Source organism: Anguilla rostrata, chromosome 5 (assembly GCF_018555375.3).
Source record: "Anguilla rostrata isolate EN2019 chromosome 5, ASM1855537v3, whole genome shotgun sequence".
NCBI lineage: Eukaryota > Metazoa > Chordata > Actinopteri > Anguilliformes > Anguillidae > Anguilla > Anguilla rostrata.
This window is the reverse complement of record NC_057937.1, coordinates 51836714-51852026: the sequence shown is the minus strand read 5'-3', so window position 1 is coordinate 51852026 and position 15313 is coordinate 51836714. Positions and strand designations below refer to the sequence as shown.

General features: G+C 43.9%; 1 protein-coding gene across 4 annotated transcripts in view; it reads left to right on the top strand.

The window, feature by feature from the left end:
* Positions 1-284: 284 nt before the first annotated feature.
* Positions 285-15313, top strand: part of osbpl5 (oxysterol binding protein-like 5) — a 46255-nt gene continuing 31226 nt past the window's right edge. For 2 of the 4 annotated variants that reach the window (XM_064337045.1, XM_064337043.1), the window contains exon 1: positions 1572-2204. The gene's annotated coding sequence lies outside the window, so the exon portion shown is untranslated. Of the gene's footprint in view, positions 303-1570; positions 2205-15313 lie in introns of those variants that run through there. The other 2 variants (XM_064337042.1, XM_064337041.1) reach the window with 2 other exon arrangements.

Genomic DNA, 15313 nt, shown 5'->3' with positions numbered 1-15313 from the left:
CCCCCTCACGCTCACACACGAACACCCACACTCACTGCAGAAGTGTCCAGTGTAATGACTGCACATCGTGCAGGACCCCCCCAGTCTGCCGGCTCGTCCCACACACCCCTGAGTTCCAGCTTTCCGTTTCCTCGGCGACAGCGGTTTGTGTTGGGAGCGAGGACAGAGCAGGAGCAGGAGCAGGAGCAGGAGCAGGAGGAGAAGACTGAAGGAGCGTACATACTCCTGCACCAGTGCCTGCAAACTGTGCCACAAAAACCCTTCTGTCTGCAGATCCACATTTCCTCATGCCGTGCTGTACTGTGAGTACATCCATCCTCCAGCAATGAAGGGGGCTGGAGGGTTCGATTCTGTGGGTTTCTTTCACTCACTATCTGTCTCTCTCACTTGCTCTCGCTCTCTTTCTCTTTCTCATTCACTGTCTCTCACTATCTGCCTCTCTCAGTCGATCTCTCACTATCTGCCTCTCTCACTCGCTCTCTCTCTCTCTCTCTCTCTATCTCTGCAGAAATTCCTTTGCACTTGTTTTCAGTAGCTTCTTGCCATTTCTATAATGTGGGCTATCAGGTGATGCACTCTGCCAAACCGCTGGGTCTCAGTGGAATGCTGTGCCACACATTCTGGTATCAAATCCTGACCACACCAGGGGAGACCCTCGGCCATATAATTTTCCATAACATCGACCCGGGACAGGGGGTTACAGTCGACAGGGCTGTTTCCCCTGCCTCCTTGCTCACCAGAATCTCCTCTGGTCTTCTAAACAGACAGGAAGAAACCAACAGCAGTGCAGCTTGTTAAAGGAAACAATGTATTAACTTTCATTGCAGACAGCCCTTAATAATAATAATAATAATAATAATAATAATAATAATGGCAGTCGGTAATGAGAACAAATACATTGTTTCCTGTAACAATATTATATTATGCTGTATATATTATTATTCACAGTGCACTAACCCAGTCAGCAGAGGGCGCAGTGAACAGCAAGAAAATGCTATAAATTGTGTTGGAAGTGCCAGGAGATGAAGTAAACGTTATGAAATATTTTTTTTAAATGATTGATTGATCGACGAATTATACCTACGGACATGCCTTTTCGGTTCCTAGTTGAAAAATACCCATGCAGCGCTCCCATAAAGCCACCTGTTGAGTAAACTTAAATTGGCAGCTAAATATACGTAATTTTAAATGGCCTGACGTGATACAGTCTTCCCCTTGGTCGTGGAAATGGTAGTTTTTATTATCAAATATGGCTGAGTCATTTTTCTGCTTGTACGTTCAAGCTGATGTTATGTCATGTTGTGAGTTTTAAGGTTATGTCGAAGTCTTTTCTGTAAGAACTGGAAATACAAAGAAAACAAAATGCTCACACTGTAGGCTATTACACATGTGCAAAGTAGCCTAGCAAGCTATATGTAGTCCTTATAACAATCAGACTTCTTTTTCACACCCAAACACTAACTTTAAGCCAAAAGGTAAATTGCCAGCTGTAAACATTCCACAATGCTACAAATCGTCCTAAACCTAATGTGACTCTGAACTGAACCCAGCTCAGCGCTCCGCCCCGCGTTAGATTTGCTCCCTCCTTTCCCAGGGCGAATCTCAATTTCTCTGGCATTTCCTGCCGTTGCCTCAGCGAACAGCTGCATGGTCGTGGCTTTGGTTTTCTGAAGGCATTAACTTACACGCTGGTCCGCTATTCGTCTCATGTCTAGCTGCCGCGACCGTTCCCAGCCCCGGAACCAGAACGCCAACAAAGCGAATTGGAGATTCACGCGATTTATAAAGCCATTGTATTAGTTTTCTTCTGAGTATTTTTCGCCTTAAATGTTTCCATGAAGTAAATACTAAGTCTGAACGTTGGCTAACATGCTAACAATTTAATAGCACTGGCGAGTTTTTAAATCCGCACGTGTTACGCTTTGTTAGCATGTCTGTTGCAAGCTGAACTCGATAGGCAACAAACGGACGGCGATCGCAGACGCAATAGTGTCTTACGTTAGGAAGTTTTCTGCACTACCCGTCAACGTAGCGCGATTCCATGTGATTTGCTTAACCAGGCGTCTGTGACTCACTCGGGTCCTATGGTCACTGATTCGCAATATTTAAGAATAGTGCAATGATATAATTTGGATACAGCTGACGGTGAGCTACAATACTGAGTTTCCACGTAGGATGGACCTATATTAAGCAGGATAAAACAGGTGAGTCGTTTTATATCTTGTCTAGTAGACTATAGGCTTCATGGTGTGAGATTGTAACTAGATGTGTGTGTGTTTAGCTTAGCGTAGTTTAAAAATAGGATGGGGCTACTTGTGGTTAAGGCATGATATGATCTAGGCTCTGTAAGGCAATTATCATACGGGGTCCCGTTTACAACAGCATCACTTAATTGATCCATCCAGACAATAGCAGTGGTTTTAACCTCGAGAAGCTTTTGTTGTGACAAAAGTAAAACCCCATACGATTGTCAGATATCTGAAATACAAGCAAAGGATTCCAAATTTGACTCATTTATAACGGAAACGGTATTTCATTTGAAAAGAGGTCCTGTGTTCACTTACAAATTGGGCGTTTCTGAAATAGTAACTGTTCCATAGTTTCACCCGTGAGGTGGTCACCACGGCGCTCTGTATTTGCCGAGCCCAGTATGTTGTAATGCGGTGTCAGGACCAAACACACCACTTCACGCCAATAAATCATCATATAGTATAGGCCTTATACTTTATAGAACAGAGTCTTTCTGTGTGAATGCATTCTTGGATTGTAATTAGCCTCGTTGAATTGCAGTATGTTTGTATTCCTTAGTAACCTACAGGTGCAAAGTCCCCCCCTTCTCTTCTGCCGGTGTCACGCCTCTACCACAGACCGCTCCATCTTCCAGTCGGTTTAGCCCCTATTTACTGTATCTACTGCAAAGCCCAGAGCAGGGTTCTTAATGCTGCTCTTGAGTCAGACTGTTTGCTTGAAAAGGCGTTAAAAGCATAGTAATTCACCTGTTATTGCAGCTGCGTTGTCGATCACAGATATTTCTAGGATTTATCCACAGGCCCCTGGTGTGAAATAAGGGGTGGTAATAAAGTGAACAGGAAAGCACTGACTTTATGGATGAGACCAAAATATGTTGCTATAAATCAAAGGCACGGTTTGTTTTTTACCCCTGTTTTATACTTTGCCATTTCAAACTTCGGCTGAAAAGTCATATTCTATTGCAGATAAACTTGAACGCATTATTTTCACATTATCTGGAGTACTGCGGAATGACACGGATAATATGAGCAACATTTCTCGTAACTTGACATGCAATTTTGCATAATTTGGTGTTAATATGATATAATTATGTCACTGCTTGGAATGAATTGGGACACTCTCAGGGTTTAAAGTACAGTGGAGGTACATTTTGTTCTTTAAGGAACCAATTTCCAGAATGTTAAGTGAAAGTGAAGCAGGGCTCAATTTGGATACTAATGAGTACCTGTTACAAGTAAAAAATGTAGGCTATGAATTAATTATGTTTTGCTGGCTATGGGTAAAATTGTGTGTATCTGTAGGATATCACCCAAGTGACAGGTGTTTGTATTTTATAAGGCATTTTTTATACCCTTTTTCTAAGAGTGCAGATATAAAATGTGATACTTTTAAAGATTGCATAAGAGGTGTCATGAGGAAGATGTGCTGGCATTTTGCTATCGGAGGACTAAATTAACAAGCTAAAAAAAAAAAAAAACAGAAAACTGATGTTATCCAGTGTCCTTTCTAAGCTATGTTCCAGTCTGCTTCATTTGCCAGCTCTGTTCTTCAGTCTGTGAAATAGTGAAGTCACACTAGTGCAGAGCACATAATCAGGGTACTACTACAGAACTCTATGGTGTCTTGTTGATGTGAACAGAGTATGTCAGCCACATTGGTACCATACACAGAGAGTAGGATTGCATGGGTCCTATACCAGTGCTAGGTTGCAGTAGCCTGGTTCTGATTTTCCAATTATTGGAACAGTACAACTACAAAACCCAAGATTTATTGGCCCACAGCCTCTGTTCCCCATTTTGTAAGGACCGCTTATGTTCACAATGGCTTCATATGACACATTTCTTGTGGCAAAACTAGGATACCCTACCCAAACTAACAGCTGTGGTAGGGGTTTATTCAAACCAGAATGCTCTGTTGGGAAACACCCACATCTGTGTACAGATTTTTATGTAAGACGAGAAGCTGAAACTGGAGATTAAAGGGAAATTTATGTGGAAATGCTAATTTGTTCCACAAAAATGCATTTCTTCACACAGTTACAGATGAATGATTGAACAATGCCAGGCAAACAAATTCCTACTCCTAGGTCAACAACTCATTGTTCACCAGCACCCCACAAACCATCCCCCCCCACCCACCTGCCCACCCACATACACACACGCACACACGTGCGGGCGCACACACGCACACACACACGTGCACACACATACACATGGATTCCGATGCAGATGATTGCTTTCTTTGTAAGTCGTTCAAATGACTCATCTGGCAAAAAGCATCCATATTCAGCATCTACACCATCCTGACTGTGAACTTATTTTTCTATTCAGAATTAAGAAATGCTTCATTCCTGGGTTGGTAGATTGGCCAGTTATTACAGGTTTGGCGAAATGCATTATGATCTGATCACCATTCTAATTCACTTAGTTATGGAGCAAACATGGGCCTATACATTTATTAAGTAGTGACACATCTTCAGAATCATTTAGAATGATTTAGACAGATGTAGATGTTTTTGGCTCTCAGTAATGAGACTAGAAGGAAATGAATCTAACTGTATCACAGGCTTATTTGTGCGTCATTTCATTTCTGAAACGTCTCTCTTGATTTCCAACTGATTTCCCACCATTGGCCCCTTTCACACATGCATCTTAACTCACAAAAGTTCCAGAAATTTTCTGTCAGCATCATGGTGAACAGAAGGGTCGATTTTTTGTGTAAGACGTTCTTCCAATTTGCCACGTCAGGACGTTTTAAGAAAATCTTCTGCCACGGCTCTAGTGTGAGTAGAAGCAGCAGCATTCCCAGATAAAGCACACAAAAGGTTGCAATGTTCTTGGTTCTTACTGTACGTCAGACATTTTGTTGCTGGTACAATTTCTTTAATACTTTACAAAATCTGCCTTCTAAATCGTTCTTGCACTAATATATGACATTACATATAGAATATATTGAAGCTGCATTGTGTGATTTTTGTGAGGGGAAATTTGAACATTTATTTTAGGAATAGAATTAACGGTGTCGCTGGCCTTCTTTGACATGGCTTTGTCTATTGTAAGAACACTATTATAGAATTGTCATCATTGCCTCTCAAAGTGTGTGTGTGCTATACAATACTTCTTCCTGGTAAACATCTCTGTCAGGTGCTTATTTTTGTAGCAAGCCGGCTAGCACCACATTGCAATGGCATATACAGCTAGCTATGTAACTTGGCTAACAACATTATTTTTGTTGCCTTTTACCAAAATAACTCCTCATATTAGTATCGTTTTTTTTTTATCTAACATTTGCTGTTTCGGATTATGTAACAGGGCTCTGTTGGTTAAATATGTTAGCATAAGTTTTGTTAAAACTCACTCTTCAACCGTTTTGTGTTGGTAGGAAACATCTCTGCCAAACTATTGTTCAGTAAAATAACTGGCTGTTTTAAAGACACGCTAATGTTAATATTAATACTTGTTTTGCATTGCTTTGGAGGGTAGACATCCTGCCTTGCCTAGTCTATCCGGAAAGTTCATGTCGTGTGTGAACAAACTTGACACAAATTTTTCCATATTGGAGACCTGTGCATGAATGGGGAAAACCACCATCTCACCTGGATAATTGAACCTGGAAATGTTGAGGGTTACATGTGTGAAAGGTGCTTATGATTGAGGTGGGCATTTATGTTTTGTATTTTATTTTGTGCATTCCTTGAAAAAAGAGTTTGCTTTGTGATCTGTTACATTAGTTGGGGCCCAGGTTATTCCCCTAAGTATGACAGCAGTTTGCAAATGTTGAAAGCCACTGATATTTCAATTCCCCTTACTTGTTGTAAATAGAGAAATGGGGCAAGTCTCAGTTCATACAGTGCATTATATTGTGGGCTTTCTAATCGGGAACTAGGCCGAATTTAAAGATATTTAATGTACATGGCGAATGATGTCATGTAGCCTACTGTTTATATGCTGTTCTTTGTTGCAGCCAACTTCTTGATCTGTTAAGGGTGTTAAAAACAAGTTGTTCTATTATGTTTTTCTCTCAACCTACTGATGTTGGTTTGACTCATTGCCATTTAGGCTAATTCTGGTTTTGGACTGAACAGCTCTTTTCCACAAAGGACTTAGTTTCAGTGACCAGACGTAAAAACATTCAGCAGTTAAACCTACTGCTGTTATGCAGTCTGTAATTGCATCATTTAAAAATGTCTTCCTAAATGAATCATTTGTCATATAGCACATGAAAACTTTAGTTTATCTAATTTAATAGAAGGCCTGGGATGAGAATATGAGATATTTATCCATGCCATGCACAACCATTTCTGGCATAATGTTGGCTTGACAGGGTTTAAATAGGCTACCCTTAATAGTGTTTTGAGTCATCCCTCAAAAGGAATTAGAAGTGTTTAATTAACAACAATTCACAGCTTGGTACAATTTAGGGGCTGACCTTGTGGGTGGAATGAAAACCTGTATACACAAGAATCCCAGATATACCGTATACACAGTGCAGCTGTGTTTTTGGTGTAGTATCGGTGGTAATGTTTAATATTAGTTGTAATATGTTCCTTTTAGACATACAGTATGACCATCAGCAGGTCTGTACTCCATAATGGATAGTAAAGAACCTTGTCACTACTGTGATTATGCTGGTAAGAATGTACATGCCAGAATGTCCTATTTTCCAGTACCCCTCCTCCCTAAAAAAACGACAACAACCATGAACAAACAGAACAGCCCTTGGTAAAAAGGGAAGAAGGGAGCAGAGCAGAACGTCTGGTGACATTTGAAATGGCGAGCGTGAGCGTGAGCACAGGCGGGGCTCCCTGATGCTCTGGCTCTCCTTTTGTCCTTTGTTCCGTTGATGAGTGTGTCTTTCTTCTCCCCTCTCCTCCGTCTCCTTTCCCGCTGTCTTTGTGCCTCTCGTCTGCGCGGGCAATGTGTGTGATTCCTTGGAAGGTTAGCGGGCCGGGGCACTGTTTCCTGGACACCGCCCCAACCCCCCCCCCCGCTCTCTCGCTTGTATCTGAAAAGTCGCGTTTGTTGGTGAGATGCGCATCATCCTTAGTTACGCTATTTGTCTCCGTCTGGATTCCAGATGTCGTCTGTGTGCACGTGGGGGAGCTCTGAGCTGATTGCCAGAACCGTAGGACCCAAGCTGGGTTTTGGTTGCAGAAGCAGGTTAACATATTTGGTTTATAGCGATTTTTTTTTTTAGTACCAGCCTTCTGCGGTCTTATCATGCCACTGTACTTGGTATCACCCTTGAGGACAAAAGTTCAGTTTTTAGGACAAAAAATGCACTGATGTAGTTTCCTAAAATAGCCAGTCGAAGAGTTTTTCATTTTTTGCATTTCTTCAAACAAAGTTTGCTTTGTGTTCCCTTACGTTAGTCGGAGGCCCAGCTTAAAGCCCTAAGCATCCATTGCAAATGTTGAAAGCCACTGTTTCACACCATTTCAATTCCCATTACTTGTTGTAAAAAGAGAAATGGGGCAAGTCTCAGTTCATACAGTGCATTATATTGTGGGCTTTCTAATCGGGAACTAGGCCAAATTTTTGAGGTTTAATGCACTCGGTGAATGACGTCATGTAACATAATGTCCACTTTGTCCCCTGTTTCCTGCATACTGTCTACCCTGGCAGAAGGTGTTTCATTCTTTTTTGGGAAAAGGCTCCCTGGTGAGTTTTGAAAAAAATATTTGTAAATGGTTTAAAATCATTGTGGAAAATCAGATTTGTGATCCCTACAAAACAAATAAAAAAGAAAATGTGTCGAAGCACTGCATTGTCCTAGAGAGGAAACGACAATAAAATATTAAACAGAACATACAGGCCTGTCCACTCCCAACAAGAGCCCGCCTGCGCAGCTGAGGTAAATGTTCTGAACAGTTTTCCTGTCTGCAGCTCATATCTCGCCTGCACAGCTGAGTGATTGTTTAACGAGGGCGTGCTAATGAACCGCGGGACCAAAGTGAACAGCGCTGAAACTACTGCACCATCTTCTGCATGTGCCAACCACAAGCACTCACATTGCAACCTTTCTGGCTCCTTGTCCAGTTGAGGTCTTGTGGAGGTAGATGTCAGTTTAAATATAACGCTTTTTGAGTTGTACCAAGCTGCATATCTTTCAGCCTCTTTCATGTGAACCTCACACAGGAAATGGCTAAATTAAAGTGAGGTAATTAAATCTGACAAAACCAGGTCCTTCTTTGCCCCTTGTTTGGGCAAGTATTGTTGTGCTTTTGGAATCATTCAAAATGTTATTGATGCATAATATATTGCCAAGTTGCTGAGGAGGGAGAAGCTCCAGAGGTACTGGGCCCACACCTATTCGTAACTGATGGCTCAAGTGGGGTTGCCATGGCAACTGCCCAGCCAGCAGTTAAATCGGGGTTAAAGGTCAAACTGAAAGCTCATTGTCCCGTGGCACAAAATTAATTTCTGCCACGGGCGGATTGTATGTCTGAAACTCAGGAGGCCCCGATCTGCGGATTTCTGCGAAAGGCAGATCGCTCTGTGGGTGAAAGAATGCTAATGTGTGGTGCCCGGCCAGCGAGGGACAGACAGACGCTCTGTGTTCCCGCTCGCCGCCCTCTGCCGAGGCAGGGGCTTTAAGTATGTGCGCCATCCTCCCGTTACGTGAGAGAAGAGGCTTTCTGGAATGCGGCGTGTCTTCTGAGGACTGCAGTAAGTGCTGACTGGCTGTTTCGTCGGCTGTAGGATCTCTTGTTGAAACGGTGTAAAATGAGCCGGACGGTAAGCTAGTGTTGCAACCTCAGCTGGTCTTTCCCCTTTTTTGTGTTCTGGGATGTTCATAGTTTCTTTTACAGCTCTTAGTTACTGAGTAAATTCAGAGAGAACAGGTTTGAAGTCAAAACGAAAACTAAGTGGTGCTAAGGTGAAGCATTTCACAGACCTTGAGTCTGAACAGGAAGTCAGACTCTGGAGGCGCTTCCTCTTTGCCGTTATACACTCCCTGCGGGCCTACGGCCTGCTGGCCTGCCCGCCCTCCCAGAGCCCAAACCGCAGCCGTGCAGGCAGCTCCTCCGGGGTACAGGAGTCGGAAGAACACGCTGTTTACCCAACCCCCCCCCCCCCCCCAACCCCTCTCCTGAGCTCATATCTGCCAGGGCTGCACTGCAGGACGTTCCTGTTTCTTGCAGTGATGATTCACCAACTGCCTTGAGCACTTCAGTAAAATTCTTTTTGCTTTTACATTTCGTTTGAAAATCTAGGCTAATGCAGATTCCACTTGGTCCCTGGACTCAGAAGTGGGTTGCTGAGTACCGTGATGCTTCCCGTTGCTGTGCTGTGTAATTTTACTGTATTAGGGACTGTAAGTAGCCTACGTAGTAATACTATGATATGCAGGTTTTGGTCCTGTCTAAGACACCACCCTAGGAACTCGTGGTTTAATCCTCTCTGATGAGAATAGTTTTCCTATGAAATCTGAACCCCTGCTGTACATTGCTCTTTTAAGCCATTTTAAAACATTAATTTCTATAATTTCAGTGCTTTCTTTCTTTTTCTTTTTTTGTTTGCTATGACAGATTAAACAACTAGACCTGTGGAGTGGACGGGTAAGGGCATGGTGCATAGCCACTGCTTTTGAATATATTCGGCGTAGAGCTTTAAGTAGGATGGTGGGTTAAAAACACTTTATAGGGAACATGTTTAGCATGGGGTCATTCCGCTTGCTGATCATAACTTTATTGATTGCTGAAGTATTGAGAGAGAGAGAGAGGGGATGCTGAAAGGCTTTTACAAGTGTGGGGAGAGAAGCCATATTAAATAGTCAGTTGGTGATGGTGTGGAAATTCCCTTCATAGAAAAGGGAACTCGCTGTGAATGTCCTGTTCAAAGACAAACATCATAGTGTACTAGAATCTTGATGGTCTGCTTTGCGGGTGAAATGGTAGGATTTTTTTAATCGGATGAACTAGATTTCTCTCCCACTGGATTGCTAAAACTGTGAGAATCTGAGTGTGTCTCACAGCTTTTTTTAGACCAGAAATGACTGTGCTTCCTTGAGACAGGACGTCTCCACAAGGAACACTGACCTGTTTGTGTAACTTACTGTTTCCTGATGATATAATTTTGGTGAAGACACAAGCTCAGAGATAAAGCTGACCATTCCGCAGAACTTGCAGGTTTTTTTTTTTTTGCCGTGAATCACAGTGAACTGGTTGGCCCAAGGGGCGGAGACATCCGAGGCAGCTGAGATTTCCCACAGTGCCACAGGATTAGGAAATGAACGCCCTAGATGTCCTCCCTTCATTGAGCTTCTCCCAGTGGCTAAATGTTCATGTCATTTAACCCTCAACATTATTTTTATTATTTCTGTTATTTTTGGCTGGACCGCAACAGCGGGGCCAGCCCTACAAATGCGAATGTCTGTGACTGAGTGAGTGATGAAGTTACACCATTGGTCAGCCGGATCACATGTGTTAGGTCCAGCCATATACTAGGTTTTAACCTGGTCTTGTTTATTCATTTAGCAGATGCTTATATCCACACAACCTACTATAAGCCATCATGGCAGGACACATGAAGAGTGATTAATGGCTGATTGTGTCAGTTTTGGCTAAATAAATAAATCAATGAAACGTTACAAGTAATTTAGCTAAATCAAGTAAATGTAAATCAAATTTATGTTGCATGCAAAAATGTTATGTTTGTTTGCATGTGAAGTTTCTCTGGAAAGAATGAGGCAGAGACCTCAGTAGGTTGCAGTATACTGTAGCTAGCTCTTTCATTTGCCTCTTCTGTGAATTGGATGAAATTCTCTGTCTCAGCTGATCACTTTGGACATTCGCACGATACAAGAGAGAACAGCAAATGGTTTCCACCTGCAGCGCTGCAGCGTTTGTGAAGTACGACACAATCCTGCACTAATGAAACTGATGCACACAAAGCACAGTTCTGTCTCCCTAGTGGGTTTAATCTTCTTCAGTTGCTTATATTTTGTCTTTTCTAAACCAAAGATTTCCTTGTGGTGTGATGTGAGGACACTCCTGAAAGCCAGGCTCCTGCATTCTGCATCACGAGCACGCTGGCCTATTTTTCCTTGAGCTGGAGGCTGCAGCAGCATTTGGGTTCAGGAGAGAGGAAGACGAACGACACAAAGAGTGCATAATTGGTGCTCCGTTGGTAGAATTACATAACACGGGGGACGGCTCGATCCGCATTTAACTTGGACGTTATTTTTGGGTTCATTGCTTACGGGAGTTGGCAGCAACAGCACTTTCACTGTGTCTAAGACATGCTAGGATTGTGGTTCAAAATAAATTTCTTCAGTAAGTTTTGGGAAAACTAACAGTGCATCTGAAATATAACGCATGGTCATTCATAAAGAGCTGGGAATACATAAAAATGTATTCCCTCATTCCTAAAATTGACCATCGCTAAAGGTTCTTACAGTTGCCATGTGGAGGTAATGTTGGACGTCTTTGATTGGTACAGAGATGCTGTATTAAAAATGAATTAAAATGGCCGTCTGTGTGGTCACTTCCTACATCATGTTTAATATGAGGGCTCTGGGTTCGGTTTAACCTATAAACACCACAGTACTTTCAGTTTCGGAGAGTCTGTGTTTAGGCCTGCGATGCACTCCAAGAATAATCGCGGCTGTACCGCAAGTGCAGAGACAAAGACTGGAGTTCCGGGGGACTGTTTGAGCCTACAGAGGTCATGCTGTTGACCTACCGGCTGTGGGCCTACTGTGGATCCTTATTAAGACGGAAAGGAGGAAGTCAGTGTTTGTCAGACCACCTCCGGTCTGGGCAGGTAGCGCTTCTCCTGCTTGTAAACGATAACAGGACTCCCTGAGCACTTTGGCTCTGAAGTGCAAAGCGTCGGTGATGCGATTGTGGCGTTGGCGCGGTGACCTCAGGGTCTCAGAGACACCAGTGGTGGCTCCGTGACGCAGCCGCACTCTTGTTAGTGGCGTGGGGCTAACTGGGACGACACCAAACGCACCTCATTAACACCTGTGGCTCGCCGGGTGTCGCTGGCAGTGTTGGGGTCGCAGGGTCTTCATTACCCATGTTTGCTGTGCCGGCAGATCAGCAGCAGGTGTCAGAGCCGCAGAAGGGCTGCCTGTCTCTCTGGAGGACACCGAGTGCTTTTGGGGGGGGGGGGGGGGAGATGTTGCTGGCGGCGTTGATTGGAATAGCGTTCGACAGCTGCCTTGTTAGGTAAATGTGCCAAACCGGCACCGGTTAAAAGGCGTGTCCTGCCAGGTGTCATGCTGAAATGACCCAGTGTTGTCTGCGGAGGCTCCAGAGGGAAATCATGGAGAGTCTGAGCGTTTTAGCAGTAAGAGATTTTCACACCACACAAAGCTGTCTTCATCACCTGTCCAGGTGACTATCTCTGTCAGGTATTTCTGTTTCAGCTCTGGGTAGACCCAATACAGATGCCTTGACTGAAAGTACTTTCTTTTGCCTGGCATTAAGCTGCGCCCATAATTTGTAGCTTCCCTTCTTGGTTTCTGTGGATTATGGATTGTGTGTTCAGGTCTAGTCAAGCACTTCAATTAGAATTTAGGCTAGCTGTTATGAGAAGTTGTTTTACAGCGACACATCACATTTTTAGTGACTAGTTGAAGACGACAGAATCACAAGTGCATGTCAAGCTTGGTTTGTATCGTATTATGACTGCACATTGTTGGGGGTCGCACAATTTTCAGTGTTGAAACAAGGTAGCCTAATTTGAGGAAAATTAATGCAATGTGCTGATCTTATTGGAACAAGGATCCTGAGTACAATGGTTTTTTAACAGTTTTTACCGAATTTCGAAAAACATTATACATTCATAAATGCTCTTGCTTCTCTGTCTATCGCCTATTCTATCGCATAGCCCTGGGGATGGATTGCAGGTTTTTTTTTCTTTGTATGGATATGCATATACTGTCACTCATATTTCTGCTACAGTGAGATTTGAATGTGCATGACGTATTTCCTTGTACTGGATGGGAGAGTACTCTTTGGTTTCTTTTTTTTGACTGTGAATAAAAGGGAGGTGTGTGCGGTAAAGTGCATTTCCTCTCAGGGTCAACATGTGGGTTCTGTTAGCGCCTGGACTTTGAGCCTGTCTGTTGTTTTGATGGAGGGTGTATTAAAAAAACCCTGCTTATCGCCCTCTGCAGTTCCGCAGCCCATTGTTAAGAATGTAAACCGGCTTGCAAAGGAAAATAACTGAAGGGAACAAGATCTGTGGCTACCGCAGCAAATGGAGTTTACCACAGGCATGTAGCGGGGCACAGAATGCGTATGCGTATAGCCAGTATTCTGTGCATGTTAGCAGTGTTTTACATGCATTTATCTTAGATCAGAAGCAGTGGTGCTCTGAGCAGGTAATCCGTGATGCAATAATGCCCTGAGTGAACGCAGTGCTCAGTGGGGAGAAACGTTACCGTGCTCAGTCCGGATTCCTGTGGAAAGCTGGGCGGGGCCTGATCCGATCAAGCCTGGTTTTGATGCTGGAGGCTTTCGAAGGCTCTCATTTTGAAAGCCGGCAGAGCCAGGCGAAGGCGGGTCGCGCGTTGCTCAATCGAAATGGGCTTAGGCGTTTCACGTGTGCGCCGGTGGGAGAATCCATCCTGTTCTGCAGCTTGTCTTTTTCCCTCCCGTGCTAACAGGGGAAAGTCTGACTTGTGTTAACAGGACTGTTTTGCAGGCATCTGGGTGAGCACTATGTGCAGTTACCCAGGGCAACACCGGGGTTTTAGCAAGGCAGTTCTGGAGAGGCAACTGTGTATTTTTTCCTCAGTTGAAAGTGAGGAATACCAGTGTATTTTCCCTGGAATTTACCTGGATTTAACTTCATTTTGATTTTAGATTTGAGTTATGGTGAGTACTTCCTGTCTATACTACAAAAGTTGCGGGAATGTTCATTTTGCTCTCCATGGACATGTAATCTAGATTGGGCTTTGTAGTGCTGTTAGACGGGCTTCATTTATCCCACAATGGGTCACTGTAAGGTGTTTTCTCTGTCACTGAGTCCAGTAAACCAGTGGGTGTACTGCGAGTCCCACTTCTTGGTCCAAGGCTGGTGACCCCTGTCGTGATGAGCATGGGCGGCCCTGTCTACTGAGCGTTGGTGCGTAGAGCTCCTGGCCGCGGTTGGCAATGGCTGGCGCAACATATCGGCACTGCTACTTTATTATTCAAAATTATGAATATTTATGAGGTGAGTTCATCCACGAGGTCAACTTTTTGAAAGGAGTCCAGGACAACAAACCGTTATGTTTCAGCCAATCGGAATCATCCCATGAGAAAATTGAATCATGGAGGCGCAACAAAATAGACACTACGCTACGCTAATAAATATTTTTTTTTAAGAGTAGTGGGAGTATATGAGACCGGTGCTGCAGGTGAAGTCTGTTAACTGTGCATTATGACCTGGGGGAAGGGGGAGAACGTGGTTTAGGTACTGCCCTTTACATTTACAAAGCCCCCGAGGGTGGCTTATATAAGAAACCGGATCTGCCAAACAGGTGTGCATTCTGGGTGACTTTCAGCATGGAAGACGAAGGTCCGGGCTGATGTATGACGGTGCAGTTCGCTTCTAATGAGACATTCGCTGGCTAAAAATAGCACAGGAATGCGTTCACAGGGATCTTCATATGTCAGAACCACACGGCAGACTTGAGCTTTGGCTTCGCTCCCCAGGAACATACAGGGCAGTGTTCACATTCCCAGAATTCCCCCACCGCTCAAAAGAAACGGTTCCCTTTGTGGGAGCCATGCGAGAAGCGTTAGCGCATGACTAATACGTGCTAAGCTCACCTGTGTTGCCTCACTCCACCTGCTCCACCTGCTCCATGTGTCTTGGCGGATGGGAGTACGAGCGGGGTGGGATTTTTGCGGTTTGTTCTTAAATCAATTTAATATACACACACAAAGTGACATTGCACTCCTCCCAGTCTGCATGAACCCTCCGTGAAGTCACCTCGCCCTCTGGAGTGCGCATGAAAGTGCCTGCGGTGAGCTCAGAGATGCAGATGGAGATGCTAACTGCTGTGCGGTCTGGCCTGCGGCTAACCTGCAGCACGTGCAGCCCCTGGAGGCATCCGTGAA